Raw genomic sequence first — 15262 nt, 5'->3', positions numbered from 1 at the left:
TAGCATGCCATATGTTGATTTGCATTTAGGATGCAAACACTTCTTTCAATAACATCTGTGTGAAACAGCCCTGCTATCCAGCTGCCATCACAGTTTTCTCTTTGGAAAAGGGAAAATGTTTCTACATCTGAGTTCATTTGAGGTACACACTCCAGAGGAGCCGGTCTAGCATTATGGTTCCTGAAAACTTATGCCAATCATCAGTAAAACTTCAGATGTATCAGTAGAGCCTGTTACATAGAATGTCACTACTTGAAATATTTGTTCTGTGAAAAAAAAACCAACTAATTTTTTATACCTCCGGTATAGAAGCAATAGATATGCCCCCCAACATAGATACACACCTTCCAATGAATATTTACAGTTGAATAAACCTGCCAGTAAATTCAGTGGTTTCACAGATGGGAGAACATTCTTAACTAAGTAAATTAACTGACAAAGACTGTGGAAACACATGATTTCTCCAAAATTGAGGAGTTTATGCTGAGAATTACTGTATTACAGGAATTACTGTAGAAGTAGGTGAGAAGTTGGACTGGCCACCACATTTCAGGGTTTTTTTTTCTGTTGACATATGCTGTTTCACAAGCGTGTCATTTTTACCCAGTGTTTTGAGAGAGGTTCACCCATCACCATTAGCACAAACGCACATCACGAAGAGCTCTAAAGTCAGTTCTCTTTTCTGATGACTCATAGCAAAGCATTTCACACATCTGAATTTCACACATTCGCAAATTCAGAGGCTTCTAAATAATCTGGACATTAAACATGTAGGAGATGTCCCTTGTTTCATGTTAGAGGTGTAGCAAATGGACTCAAACCTAGTTTCAGAGTCAAAATGTACTTCCCTAAATCCAAACATCATACCAGCCACATGGAAATGTTCAGAAAGTGCTGCTGCCCTGTAGGACTGGAATAATACTTTTAAGATACAGTCATTACAATAAACTCATTTCATAGAACATGAGTATTAGGAAAGTTAAGGGTATGTATGGATTGCCTCTTTTAAAAACACATGAAAAATTGCAGTAGTAGAGATAGTGCCTCACTGGCCTCTTCCAGAAACAAACATATTCTGTTTTTCTGCTTGTTGCCTGTGATCCTTATTGCAACCATTTACACCTTGCATGTTTTTATGTCTTTCTCTGCATGTTGGTTTTTAGGATCATTCAAAACAAAACAAGCAAACAAACAAAAACCAACCTCAAACCCAGGGAGTTGTTTGTTTTTAAGCTAAACTCACCTCATGCCACAGTTACTCTTCAGATATCCATTTATTTTAAATGGAGCTATGCAAGGGATAACATTTATTTAGTAATAGCAGGTCAAGCAAAACTGTATTCATGTGGTTTATGGGATGCATTAGTAGCACTACAGCATCTCAGAGCCTTGTCATGAGTTAGAGCCATGTGGTATTTCAGGCTGGATCCTCAGTAAATGAGAAAACAACACGTCCTTTAAAGACAAGATGATCTAAGATGAAGGACACCAAACATGTATGAACATGTTAAGGAGATAAAAGCAAATTGTGTCTCAGTGACTGAACATCAGATACCTGGAGGATTTTGAGGATACCTTTATATAAAATGCATCATGCCTGGCATATAAAAGAAATATTGAAACTGCTTATGGACTTTGAGTCCTGGTTTCCACAATCTCTGGAGAGAAAAAATATCTCAGAATCCTTTTCTGTGCCCACAAGTTCTTGATTATATTTAAGTCCCTTTGAAGACAAGAAGTATATATAAAATACTTCTTCCTTTTCCAATATGAAGGGGAGATCTTTGCTTATGCTGCTATTCCTTATTTTGCACTTCCAGACACTGTAGGTCTTGATTTGCATGGAATTTATGGTTACTTTTTAAATATATTTTTCCATTTAGAAAAATCTTAAAACTGCCAAGGGGCTGCAAATTGCAGAGACAAGCGGGTTGGCCTATCAGTGTCTTGCTGCTCCTGCTGGTATTTGTGATGATATGCCAATGACAGGTTGGGCAAGGTCTGCAGTGCCCCTTCCCTCTCTTTCTGGCACTGCTGAAGCTGTAAGGGAACTCCCTAGCATGGTTGTGTGTTGCACAGGAACATGCTGTCCCTACCCCTTTGCAGACTCAGCACACTCCCAAATGTACACACACAGACGGTCCCAAGCTCAGCTGGTGGAAATCAGTGCTGCCCATGCGGCAGATTGTATGTGCTCACTGTAAATGGATGCTGCAAGTTATAGATCTGTGTCAGTGTAAAATCACATTCCTGCTATATTGGGACTAGGAACTTCAATCTCTAAAATGCAGGCAAGCAAAATGAAAGCTGCAGTCACTTCACAGAATCATAGAATGGTTTTAGTTGAAATGGACCTTACGGATCACCTAATTCCAATCCCCTTGACATGGGCAGGGACATCTCCCGCTACACCAGGTTACTCAAAGTTCCATCCAACGCGGCCTTGAGCACTTCCAGGGATGGGGCATCCACAACTTCCCTGGACAACCTGTTCCATTGCCTCACCAGCCTCACAGGAAAGAATTTCTTCTTAATATCTAATCTAAACCTACTCTTTTTCAGTCTGAAGCCATTATTCCTTGTCCTATCACTACATGCCCCTGCAGCACTGGCTCTCTCGTAGCTACTGGAAGGCTGTTGTAACGTGTCCCCAAAGCCTTCTTTTCTCCAGGCTGAGCAACCCCAACTCTTTCAGTATGTCTTCAGAGGAAACATGCTTCATCTTCAGATCATCTTTATGACCCTCCTCTAGACCTGCTCCAACAGGTCCACGTCCGAGTGTTGTGAGCCCCAGAGCTGGATCCAGTAGTCCATGTGAGGTACAAGGAGGGCAGAGTGGGAAAATCACCTCCTTTCACATTTGTTTTGATGCAGTCCAGGATATGATTGTCTTTCTGAGCTGCAAACTCTCATTGCTAGCAAAGGTTGAGCTTCTCATTAACCAACATCCAAAGCCCTTCTCCTCAGAACTGCTTTCTATCCATTCTGCATCCAGCCTGCATTTGGGATTGCCCTGGCCCACATTCAGGACCTTGCACTCGGCCTTATTCAGTTGCTCCCCTTGACATACAAAATACACTATTTTATTACATGTTTATTTTTAGTGCATGTACAATGCAATGTGAGGGACTTAATGTTGCCATGGGAACCATGACTTTGAATTCCTGAATTTTTACACAATGTTTTATTATAAAAAAGTCTACAGAAAGATCATGGACAAAAAATACTGGACAAAACTCAAGCCAGTGGTACTCAAGTATGATTAGCATGAGGAGGAGAATAACAAACCAAAGTCACTGCCAGTCTTAAACAGTAAACACAATTAAAATAGACTAAACATGATGAGGTTGAATACAACTAAATGGATCTAGCAACAAGATCCTAAACTGCTGCATATATATGTTTCAAATTTGATATATCTGGCCCAAATTTTATTGAACCAGCACTTGAAAATGATCATTTTTCTGCCAGTCTGTTGCAAAACAAAAATACATAGCTATGAACAGAAAAAATGGATGTATGCTCCTATGTGGAGACTCAAGCATAGCTGTTGAACATGGTAAAAAGTTAATTTTTTAATATGTGTTAATTTTTTTCTCTCTCTCTCATATTTATCCTGAAGCCATTCTATACGACCTGTCTTCATTGCACAGCCTACACTGTAGTCTGTAAGGAAAGCGTTATGACCACTGTACCATTTTATAACTCTAGAAAGGTAAAGATACTGCAGCAGATAAATCAATAGAGATTTCAAACTTGTTGCTCAATAAGGAATAAATTCTTCTTTCAGCTGCACATTCAAACTGCCTCGAGAGATGACATTTCTTGGGTATCTTGGAGGCTCCACAGAAAAAGTACCTGAGACTTATAACTCATTTCAAATCTTTCCAAAGGAAGGGGCTTATACTGATGGAGAAGGTTCATTACTGTGCCTCTCATTTCCATCCAGCCATAATACCTGCCTGAAATAACTCCATGTGAATTTTATGCCCTATTCAGTTAACAGCAACATGAAGAAAGTCTGAGCAGAATCTTAGAAGCACATCTTATTTATGGTTTTATTAACCATATAAATGTATTAATTTTTCTGCAGTGATGTCCAAGGAATCAAAGATTACTAATTGCAATGGGTGTTCTCCAGGAGTGTGTTATCCTGGATAACAGAATTGCTGTAAGAGGTTCTTCTCAGACTGGTGCCCTAAAAGCTGGTCTGCTACTCTCTTGGTGATGCCACCAGTTTCCTTAATCCTTGCACACATCAAAATAATTTGAAGAAATCACATGGCCACTTTTAAAATCTGAGTGCAAGCACCCAATCTCTTGGGTTAGTTGATTAAAAAAATATTAGCTAAAATCCTTGTGAATGAGGCATTATTAGAGAGCTCAGAGTGTTTTAAAGGGTACAACTCTTTTTCTGTACACTGTGATTCTCTTCCCTTGCATTCATCACAAGAGGTCTATCCTCTGCTACACTGTGGAGCCTGAGAAAACAGAACAAAATGCTTCTTTGTGCTCTCTCTCCATAGCCCTGTCTCTGCCCTCTGTTGAGGGCTCATGTTTGTACACAAAAGTATACACATCATTCATGGTCGCAAAAGAAAATCTGGATGAGCTGGGTCCCTTGCGGATGTGGAGCCAGAGGGCATGATCAAGCATGCAGCTGTTGACTGATGGCTCCTTCGTGTACAATATGAAACCAAAGTAATTCTTTCTACTAGATAGTTTGGCTTATTGTTAGAAGAAAATTGCTGGGGTTCTATTTGGGTAATATGCCTGCTGGAGGGGTTTTGCATAAAAGTTTTTGCATCTGAGAGCACTGAGATACATAATATTAGTGTGATCATGATGTTGTCTTATTAGTAAGACAACTTGTCCTTTTTTGTCAGTGAATTGCAAAGATCTGTCAAGGCCCAGTTTAATCTACTCCCTGTAATAGGATTTGTCTGTAGCTTGAGGAAACAGAAGCTTGTAAAGCATAGGGTTATTAAGAAGAGGATGGAAGCTATTTGAGGCTCTTTAATAAAATATAATATCAGTATATTCAATGAATATGGAAAGAGGGATCTAAATATTTCTCGTTACAGCCTCCAAGTATCTCGGGAGAGGAGGATGATACCAATTAAAATTAGGGGGAAAAGCAATATCTCTCTGAATTCTAGCCTTCCTCAAAGTTAAATATTTATGTAAGCGAGAGTTCAATTCAAGAATGTCATTGCTCCTGCAGTAACCATTAAAGTCAATCCCTGCCCCATTCCAAGGCAAGGTTAATGTATTTAGGGAACCTTGTGAATAGCAGCTTTAGTTGCTTTCATGTACACCCATGCGTGGCCCTTCTGCAAACAAGGCAGCTTTAAACAAGGAAAGATATTGCTGCCAGGAGTACAAAGTATTCTGCCCCGTGAATTGCTTCACTTCCTATGTAACAAGCTTTGAGACAGTTGAAAGTATTTGCAGTCCCAAACCTCTCTCACCTCCCTCAGTGCCTTGACAGGAAACACAAAAGTCGAAAGGTTTGACTGCCTCTCTTTAAAGGGAATTTTGGTATCCAGAGCAAGCAATCAACACAAAGTGATTGAATTTTTTTTTTTTTTTTGTGGATAGAGCCATTAGGAAGAGGGTTCTGTTTCTCATGAACACTAAGGTATACTGTGGTGTAAGGTATATTGTACTGCTTTCACATAAGATTTTGATCCTCCTTCACAAACAGTTTTACCCATCACATATCCCTGTTACTGGAGATTCCTGGAACTGGAATTACTTGAACTGAGAGTGGAATCTTTTAGTCATTAATATTTTTGCAGTGCCTCTAGTATGTCAAATTCACAGTTTACCTTGCTGATTAATATAACCTTGTCTGTGTTATATATAGGAAGGTTAAAGGCCTAAATTGTCGGTCGCTGCCAAAATGTCATTAAACCCATTGAAGTGAAATCACAAATAAATAACTTGGGACACTTCTACTTACTTGAAGTATTCCACAAGTACTCCAAAAGTACTGTAAGGCAAAATATATGTTTCGAAATTAAAAGTTCTAGTTCCCATAACTGGTTGTTTCTGAGCAGAGGATCTAGATTCAGATCTCTCAATGCCTGACTCACAGGTTGCTCCAAAAAGCCTGATACAAGTAGTCCTCAGTCTGGGGAAACAGAAGGGGGAGGAGAAGGGGGCAAATTTCAGTTCGTTTGTTGGGACCCAGGCTGATTTAGGAGTGGGTTTTAGTACTGGCAGAGCTTTGCAGGAATGCATGAAAATAAGTATGACACGACTTTTGGTTTTAATCAAAAGAGAATTGTTTCGGGTTTGTCATTATGAAATGAAAATTCTCTTTGGACAATGATAAAAGAATGAGATGAAACAAAAGGGGATTTTTCCCTAAGGAATTATCCTTAATTTAATGACTAAGAATTTGTTATTAATTAACCTGAGTTAATCTGGAAAACCAGGAAGTTGAACTCCCTCTGTAAAGTTATTTGCTAAAGGAAATAAGCCTGGATATTATCCCAGACATACAGAAGGGATAAGGAGTATAGGTCATTTTCTCAATAATTACATTTGAGACAAAATCATACAGTGAAAGCAACAGAGAGAAATTTAGTGCAGTCATGACTCAAATAAACTCCACTGAGGCTTTCCCCAGGTCAGGAAGAGTCTAGTGCACCTTCAAGGGGTCCAGAATTCCCAAAGAATTAGTGAATTGGCTTGTGGAGAGACAGTAGATGGTTATTCTTGTGGCTTCACCCATCCTCTGTCAGGAAGCTTATTCACATTGGGAACTGCTGCAAGGTGAGACTACTCTGGAGGCTTAAATTGGACCTTAAATTGGACCAAATTGCAGCATGTCTTTGTACTCCTGTGCAAAGGGTCTCAGGTTACTCCTCTGAATCTTTCCTTCCAAAGCAGATATTGCCTTGTCTTTATTGGAGATTGTGGAACATAAAATTTCTTTTTTTATTGCTACTCTGTTTTGGGCCCCAAAGGTTTTGCTTGTGATGAGCAACATGACATCCAAAACATTTCCTAACTTCCTGGAGAAATTTGAAGCCTGTAATTTTCAGTGACTTTTAACACAGCAGAGAATTGAAAGATTGAGAGCCCTGCTCACAGAGGGACTTGAGAAACACAGATCATGGGGGCATCCAGCAAAGTGCAGATCAGTCCTTTACCTGAGCTGAAGCAGGAATTTGAAGGTGGATTCAGTTTCTCAAATAAATCTGTTATCCACAGGCCATAGGGCAACCCAAGGCACCTCCCAAGACTATGAGGTCTATGGGCACTTTATTAGGCAAAATGCCCTCTGATTCACCATATTTCCATATCTGTGCACAAGAGAAAATCTTCAGAGAAGGCAGCAGGAGACACCTCAACCCCCATAACCTACTGAGAAATATGTTTAGTGATGAATTAGGAGACCAACAGCCCAGCATGAATGAAAGGTCTCTCTGCCTATTAAGTATGTTGACTTACTGGGCTGTAGAGGAAGAAGTTAGTGGTGGGAAATAGCTTCTTCTCTTGCTGCCAGGGGTGTGGTGTGTATCCTGGTATTGCCAAGTGCAGTCATGGCTGCCAGTTCTCCATGAAGATCAAGACTGTCCCCAGGCCTGTGCCTACCTTCCAGGTAAGCACTCTGACGGCGCTGATGATGTAATTAGAGGGATCACTGTCTTTTCTTTGCCTTTTACTTGCATTAGACACAGTTCCAGAGAAGAAACATTATTTGCAAAGGCCATAATCAGGGGCAGGGAACGCCTAAGTTTCAGGTTCCGCTTAGTGTTGTGGAAAAAAAAAGAGTTTTGCCAAAGATTTTAAGTGGATAGTTTGAGAGAATGCTAGTGATATATTAATGCCTAAACTGGTATCCTTGGGCATCCTTAGGTGAACAAAAGTGGTAGCCTTAATCAATAGATTACAAGAGAGATGAAGGTTTAAAACCTGGACATAAAAACAGATTAAAAAGCAGTGTTTTTTCCAAAACCGCAAAATATCCGTAATTAACTAATTTCCCACTTAAAATCTGAAGTACATCTCATCTCATAAGCACTCAAACTGTTGAAAAAACACAAGAAATGTGTTCCAGTAGTGTGAAGAAAAACAAGGGCTGACAAGAGAAGGCATGAGCAAGGTGACAGTGAAGTTCTGTCAGTGAAGTTAATTTTGGTTCCAAATTATTTTAGTAAAACACACAAGAGAGAGCCTGCTTCCAATATAATGGTGGGAAGTCACTCTAAACATTCTCTGTCCTACTAGAGCTAGAGACTGCTGAAAGATTTTTCAGACAAGTCTTGTGCTTACCAAACCCTCATGTAACCTCAACAGCAGCATTGCAGCACGGTTAAGAGCACAATCCTGTGTGTTTCAAACCAGGTTAATAAGCAAAGGGCCTATGAAATCAAGAGTCTTAGATCCAGAAGGTTAAAGTTTCTATTGGCTTTGCCTTTTTAAATATTTCAGGACTAAATAAGAGTCCTGTGTCTATGCAGCTGTAGGAGAAGCAATGATCCATGTGTGTATTTTTAAGTTTATGTGAAACAGTAGATAAAATAGCCAGTCTTCATGCACACATGCACACCTGATAGGCACTCTGTTAGTGAGATATCACAGGCCATACATCAGGTGCAGTGGTAACAATTCTAATAATATTGAACATAACTGACTGAAATTAACCTGTGGGGAAAAAATCCTATGTTGCAATCTATTATTCTGTTGACTAATCTACCAAAGAAAGGAGCACTTGTGCCATTTGAAACTGCACTGGCCATTTTTTTTCCCATATAGGATCAATATATATATAAATAGCAAGTTTACAGGTAGAAAATGGGTTTTAGATAAGAGAGCTGAAGCTTGAGAGTTGGGTTGTTGATGCAGCAAGTGCCCAAGATTCCTTTAACCCACAGATACACCAGAAACTGCAGAGTTCTGCAGAAAAGAGTAAGAGGTAAGAAAATCTCTGTAACAGATAAATTTCTCTGTAATGTTGGATCCCTTTAGCAACAGAGCAGCATTTAGTGAGTGGTGTTTGTGGCTGGATAAGGAGCTATTTCCTGCAGGATTTCTTCTTGAAAGCCTGAACTTTCCCTGTGGGAAATTTTTTGTGCAGGCAGTAAATTTTTTGTGCAGGCCAGTGCACATTAGTTTGCCAGATTCTTCCTTCTTCTTAACTGAGGCAAAATGAGATAAAAAGATACCTGTGGTATTTTGAATTGTAGCAGTTGTAGACCTTTTCTCCCTCTGCAGTGAATGTCAGGTACCTCTATTTGGATCTTCCTCAGCCTGCTGCAGTTAGGAGGCTGATTTTGTCCAAAGCAGGAAAACTCTGTATTGTCTTGTAGACTGCACTGGCCAACTGTTTGCTTTCTAAATTCTAGAAAAAAAAATCTCTCAGAGTTTAAACTCAGTATAATAACCTGCTCCATTTTTGAAAAACCATGCATCATAGTGGTGTACAAAAGCAAGGTTTGCTTTCTCTTGGGTTAAAGTCTGTATTGCATCTCATACACATCATGGTAAAGAAACACAAGAGAGATCACATCAGTGATATGTGGTGTCAGGGACAGGTTGCCAAAAAACATATGGTGCAGATCACAGGGAGACAGTGTTGAAGTTTTAGTGCTAGGTCTCCAACACAGTTTAGAAGAATTTACAAAAAGAAAATAAAAGCATTTGTCTCCAAATCCAGGTGCACAGATGGTCCATTTTGACTGCAGGTTTACAGGCAGCCTGCTATACAGCCATCCTCACCTTCATCCTGAAGAATTCAAAGAATGGTGAGAAAATTACACAATAGGATGTAATGGTCCATTAGCTTTCAGTAAAAGGGTGTGCACAATTGTCACTCTCAGGTGAAGCCTAGTGTCTGAATCTTGAAATGAGCATGTGGGGAAAGGGAAAATGAGCATGGGAATACAAGTTCTGCAGAGAAGACCCGATTTTTAAAATAAATTAGAGCAGAACACATTGAACCAACTAGCAAAGAGATCTCTTGACATGGCCATTAAACAAATATTGAATGACTCTATGTTCTATACATTAAACAGATATATATATACAGTAGTGAAAGGAGCACATTATTGTATGAATACCAATCTCTTTAATTTTAATAGACCAGACTTAGAACCTCTTGCACCTGCAATCAAAAATAGGCTGTAGCTGAGGAAAGGTGGGTGTTGAGCTGAGGATCCCACAACACTTCGGGCAGAGATCAATAACTGTGCATAAAATCCTAAATATTTGTTTCTTCTGCAGATATTTACGGACATAGTGCAGAAAATTCCTGTTATTTTTCATTAATTTAAGCTCTTGATTTACAAGCACTTATTTGTAATTCTGTAAATTTCTTTGCTTTACATTGTTCAAAATAACAAGAAAAAACACGTACTCTTTTGACAGACTTCATCCTAGGCAGTCAGGGCACTTCACAAGTATTAATTAATCTAACACCCCATTTCTTTATCAGGAGAATTTAAACTTATTCAAGTCATAGGTGGTGTTGTACCATCAGAGTAGTTTGCATTGGTGATCTCAGCCAGTGTACCTGGGATTAATCATTCTGTTCCAAACAGGTCATGGTACAAAGTTAGTTCTAATATATTTGCTCAACAAAAATGATATAAATTCATTCTAAAATTCATTCATTATTAAATATTTTAAGTCCTGCTAAGAGCACGAAGCTTCCTTGTACATTGTGGGTTTGGTTTTTTTTGTTTGTTTGTTTGTTTGAATGAAATTACATTCAAGAAAGTGAGGGTACAAATTATTTTTCATTATATAAGATGCCTTGTATTTTAACATGTAAGGAAAAAGTGTTATGAGTTTCTGGAGAGTTATGGTCAAATTATTCACATCAGAATTTTTCCCAGAATGGTCTCAAAGCAGTGAGGATAACAGACTAACTAATTCAATAGTCACTGCTTTAGGCAATATCCTTTTCTACTGGCTTCAACTGGAGCAGGATGGGATCTATTGCAGTATGTCTTCTAGAGAGCAAAGCAGTTGTTAACATGTACTTAAACCGTGTTTCTTAAGAGTCCCTCTGAAGAGTGGTTGTCTTGAGAGGATGCTTAAGGTTCAGTGTGTGCTCAGTTACTTTGGTGCACTTCTGTATTTTAAAGAATTTAAAACATTTTGTCAGGAATCCAGAAATCAGAAAGACTTGGGTAAGTAATTAACTGTATTTGAAAAAAAAGGCTCGCTCATGTAACCAACACAGGTCAATAAAAAGTTTAAAATGTATATTGCTTTAGAAATTAGAGAATACCAAGTATAGTAAAATTCTGTGAGATGGACAAAGAATAATGTTGAATCTAGACCATAAAACAAGCCTTTCAGCTTCCTGTTACATGAAGCTGTCTGGATAATGGATGGAGATAACTATGGAAGTGAATAAGACCCAAATTAGAAAGTTAGAGTTCAAAATCTTTTTTCAGAAAAATTCCTGTGCAGACTGCATCCAAGTCTTTAAGGTCTGTGAAATAGTGTGCCATTCTGTTTGTGTTAGAGCTGGAAATAGTGTGGAGTCCTGCACATCTGCTCTGGAGCATCTGAGATCTGTGCCATGCAGAGTGAGCCAGGCTCCAGGTTAGAGGCTGCCTTAAGGTAGCTCTGGCAGGCTGGGAGTCTCCCTCAAAATGCAGAATCTCCCACTGATTCAGAAGGGAGGAAACCCCCCTGGATCCTCTCCTGCCACTGTGTGCCTTTACCTCTCAGCTGCAGAGGAATGTGCTCCATCCCCAGAGGAACCAAGTATTTCTTGGTGCCCCACTTCCATCAGCAGTGCAGGGGACACACAGCCATCATAGCTGCACCCTCCAGGCTCTCTATCCTGGTCAGAGCATTTCCCTGAGTGTGAGATGGAGCTCTGGAAACTCTGACTGAGGAGGTGTTGAATCAAATGTAAGACCTGGTTAGATTGTGAACATTAGCAAGGTGAACATTAGAGGTGTTTCATGTATTCAGGGGGTTTTGGTGTTTAAGTAATTCCACATTCAATGTATGAACACAGCTCTTAATAACCATTTGGGGTGTATAATCATTCTGTAGGCTATAGGGAGTATGTGTGTATATTCTAGGTACATGTGCATTATTTTGCAGAGGCCTAAATAAATATTTTTATCTAAGTGCCCAAACAAACCTTAGCAAGGCAAGTCAAACTCTACTTCATATCACAAAAAATTGAAGAGGAAAAAATCAACAAAATAAACTGTTAGAAGAAATGGAAGAAAAAGTAGAAAATCACCTATTGGAGAGATGGGGAGTATAAAGACAATTCTTTGCTGAAGAAACTGAGGCCATTTTATAAAAGTGCTCTGATGTGTCTTTGAAACTCCATTTCACATAGAGAGAGCAATCTTGTCTCTCAGCTGGTATAAACTGTCAGGGATACATTGAATCCAATTTCCTTCAGCTTCTGATCTGCTCAGGAGATATCATCTACTGCTATCTATACTGGTATCATCTATACTGGCATCAGGATGAAATGTACATGTCTGCATATAGCTTTGTGTCTGGAAAAGAACTGTGCTAACTTAGGAGAAAAATAACAAGTCCAGAATAAAATGGATACTGATGGCTGAAAAATATCTATATACATAGTAATGCATTGTCTACTATATTGTTCTTATTTGTTTAGTAAGTGATGTCTTCAAACTGGATGTTAATTATACCAGCTTCATTCATAGACTGTTCCTATGCAATACGAGAGCATATTCTCTCTTACTGAAGGCAGATGTTGTTGTAATGTACCTAATGAACTGCTACTGTTTCATGCACAGAGGATATAAAACACTCTGCAGTCAGGGAAATGGCAGTCAAGTGTGATCATTGCAATGGTTTTTGGCAACAAAAATTGCTATACTTTTCCTCCTTTAGCAACCCAAAAATTTGCAACCAGTCAGCTAGAAGTGAAGACTAAAGTGTCTGAGCCTTATTTTCTATCATTTTGCCAACTTTCTTATAGAGCTTCACAGACCTCAAAGAGGTTTTATATAGTTTTTTTCTCCTGTGGAAAGCATGCACATGAGGGGGTGTATGTGTGTGTGTGTGTGTGTGTCTGTGTAATGTGTGCATGGATGCCTATTCTCCTAAGGCAGTTTTACAAGACTTCCACTAATGGATGTAAGTTCAGTGATGCCAGCCTGCAGGAATGCAGGTCTGGGGGTGTGGAGTCCTGTGATACCAAGCACATTACTGCATGAGATGAGAGATTCCAGTAATTTTCTCTTCTGTTATGGGAAATGCCATATGTAATTCCAGTTTTGACAGGTTTCCCTGTAATTGGTATTTGGCTACTGGACGCACCTTTTGCTGGAGCAAGACACTCCCTGGGGCAGTGATTTGGTCGGCAGCAGTGATGCTGCTGCCTCAGCTCCTGTGCCAACTCTCAGGTATGCATGTCTCTGCATGGGAACCACATGGGAGACTGACCTGGATCAAAAAAAAAAATCCTATCCCAGCAATTTTTCCAGTTGGAATTTGTGCTGGATCTATGAATGGCTGAAGAAGTACTTGTACCAGCACAGTCCTGGGAGACTCAAGGGGTTGGGACCAAGCTCCTGGAGAGGAAGAGGAGGCAGCTTCTTGAGGTGATTCAGCTGATGTAAACTTACCCACTGCCCAGCTCCAGCATAACTGTGTGTACTTGCACCACTGCTGCTTTGATTCATGTTTGTGCTCAGTCCATCAGATTTAAATGACTGCATAATGCACAAGTCAAAGGAGAATTTAACCTTTTCTTATGGTCAAAACCTGTGAAATATACCATTGCCACTGGAATGCAGGAGCTGCCCTCATACTGCCTCCAAGCCCAGTCAAGGGGTGGATGTACTTGATGCAAAGACAGCACTGACACTAACGCTGACACTGATTTGCCAATCAATTTGCTGAATGCATAAACACCATATTTTTAACAATACTGCCACTATGCACTGTGTGCAGAGTGTTCTTGAACACATTTTTAATGGCTGTGCCACCCCTGCATTAGTAGGCAGGCATTTTGATACAATATTTGAGAGACTTGCAAGTGGACAAACTCTAAAATTTGAAATTAATTCACCCTGAATAGATTTGGCCTGAGCTGTACCAGTTGACCATAGCTCGGCTTTAGCTCCACAGGTACTCGCAGTCACACTCATTCTGGCACTGAGCAACCACAGTTCCTGCACCTGTGATACAAGAGCAAGATGTGCATAGGTGCTCCTTTAGTGTGATCTGGCTCTTTAACAGGAAGGTTATAACTGGGAAACAATTTTTATTAGGAAAGTGGTGTTGAAAGTTTGATTCTTAAACTCACCTCTTCTTCTGAAAATGAAGTGTTAATCATATTCTGACATCAGAATATTATTAACTGTGCTATTCCTTTGTATCTCATTTCAGGAAGTCCACTGTAGTGCCGTGGAAATGGAAGAGTATTATTTTACATAGCATGGAGATTTAATTTCAAGATGTATGCTGACAGCCTATGTTACTCTTTCTGTCATCACAAAACATAGTAATTAAGTGAAAAATCTCAAATACTCTTTTAACTTGATCTTTAGAGCAGCTGAAAATACTTTTACAGTCAGAAATCAAATTTCTTTGCTTGTGCTGAGATAGTAGAGAGCTACCCATCTTACAGCTTTATCCTAAATGGCTCCCCATGGCTCTGAAGTGGATATTTAATCTGTTCATTAACACAGGCTTAAACTATGAAGTCCATACACATTTTTTATTCCAGCACAGTTATCTCTAGAGCTAAAGTATTTTTTTTCTGAATAGGACTGATTAAATATGTCAGGAGTAAGATCTGTAGTAGTTTATTGCCAAAAATGCGCTCAGTACTGTTAAGTGTGTTACTGTTTCTCTCTCAGACTTTACTGTCTGTGGACTAACTGAAATATCTCCACATTTTGTGGTGCAAAACTCTTTCAGATTTTCTGTAAATTCATAGCAATAACCATAATTCCAGGATAGGATTACAAAGCCTTTTTTAACAAGTGACCTTTTCTTTCTAATTTCTTTTCTTTTCCTGGTCCTAAAGTGATGCGGAAATTCCTTTTTTGTAATTGTGAAATTAAACTATTGCTAAGGCAAGGAAATACAAGCTGAAATGTACAAACTAATGAATCACCAAAAGGAAACCTCCTATGGAAATGCAGCTCAGAAATTATAAACCTGTTGCTTAATTTCATGTGAAGTTCACTTTTCAAAGGATATCCAACACTGTGCTAAGTTATATGCTAGAAAAAAAAGATCCCTAAAACAGTGAAACAACCTTGTTACCACCTTTTAGTTG

The sequence above is a fragment of the Haemorhous mexicanus genome, chromosome 3, assembly GCF_027477595.1.
Source record: "Haemorhous mexicanus isolate bHaeMex1 chromosome 3, bHaeMex1.pri, whole genome shotgun sequence".
In the NCBI taxonomy this organism is placed as follows: Eukaryota; Metazoa; Chordata; class Aves; order Passeriformes; family Fringillidae; genus Haemorhous; species Haemorhous mexicanus.
Note: the sequence above shows the minus strand (reverse complement) of the source record.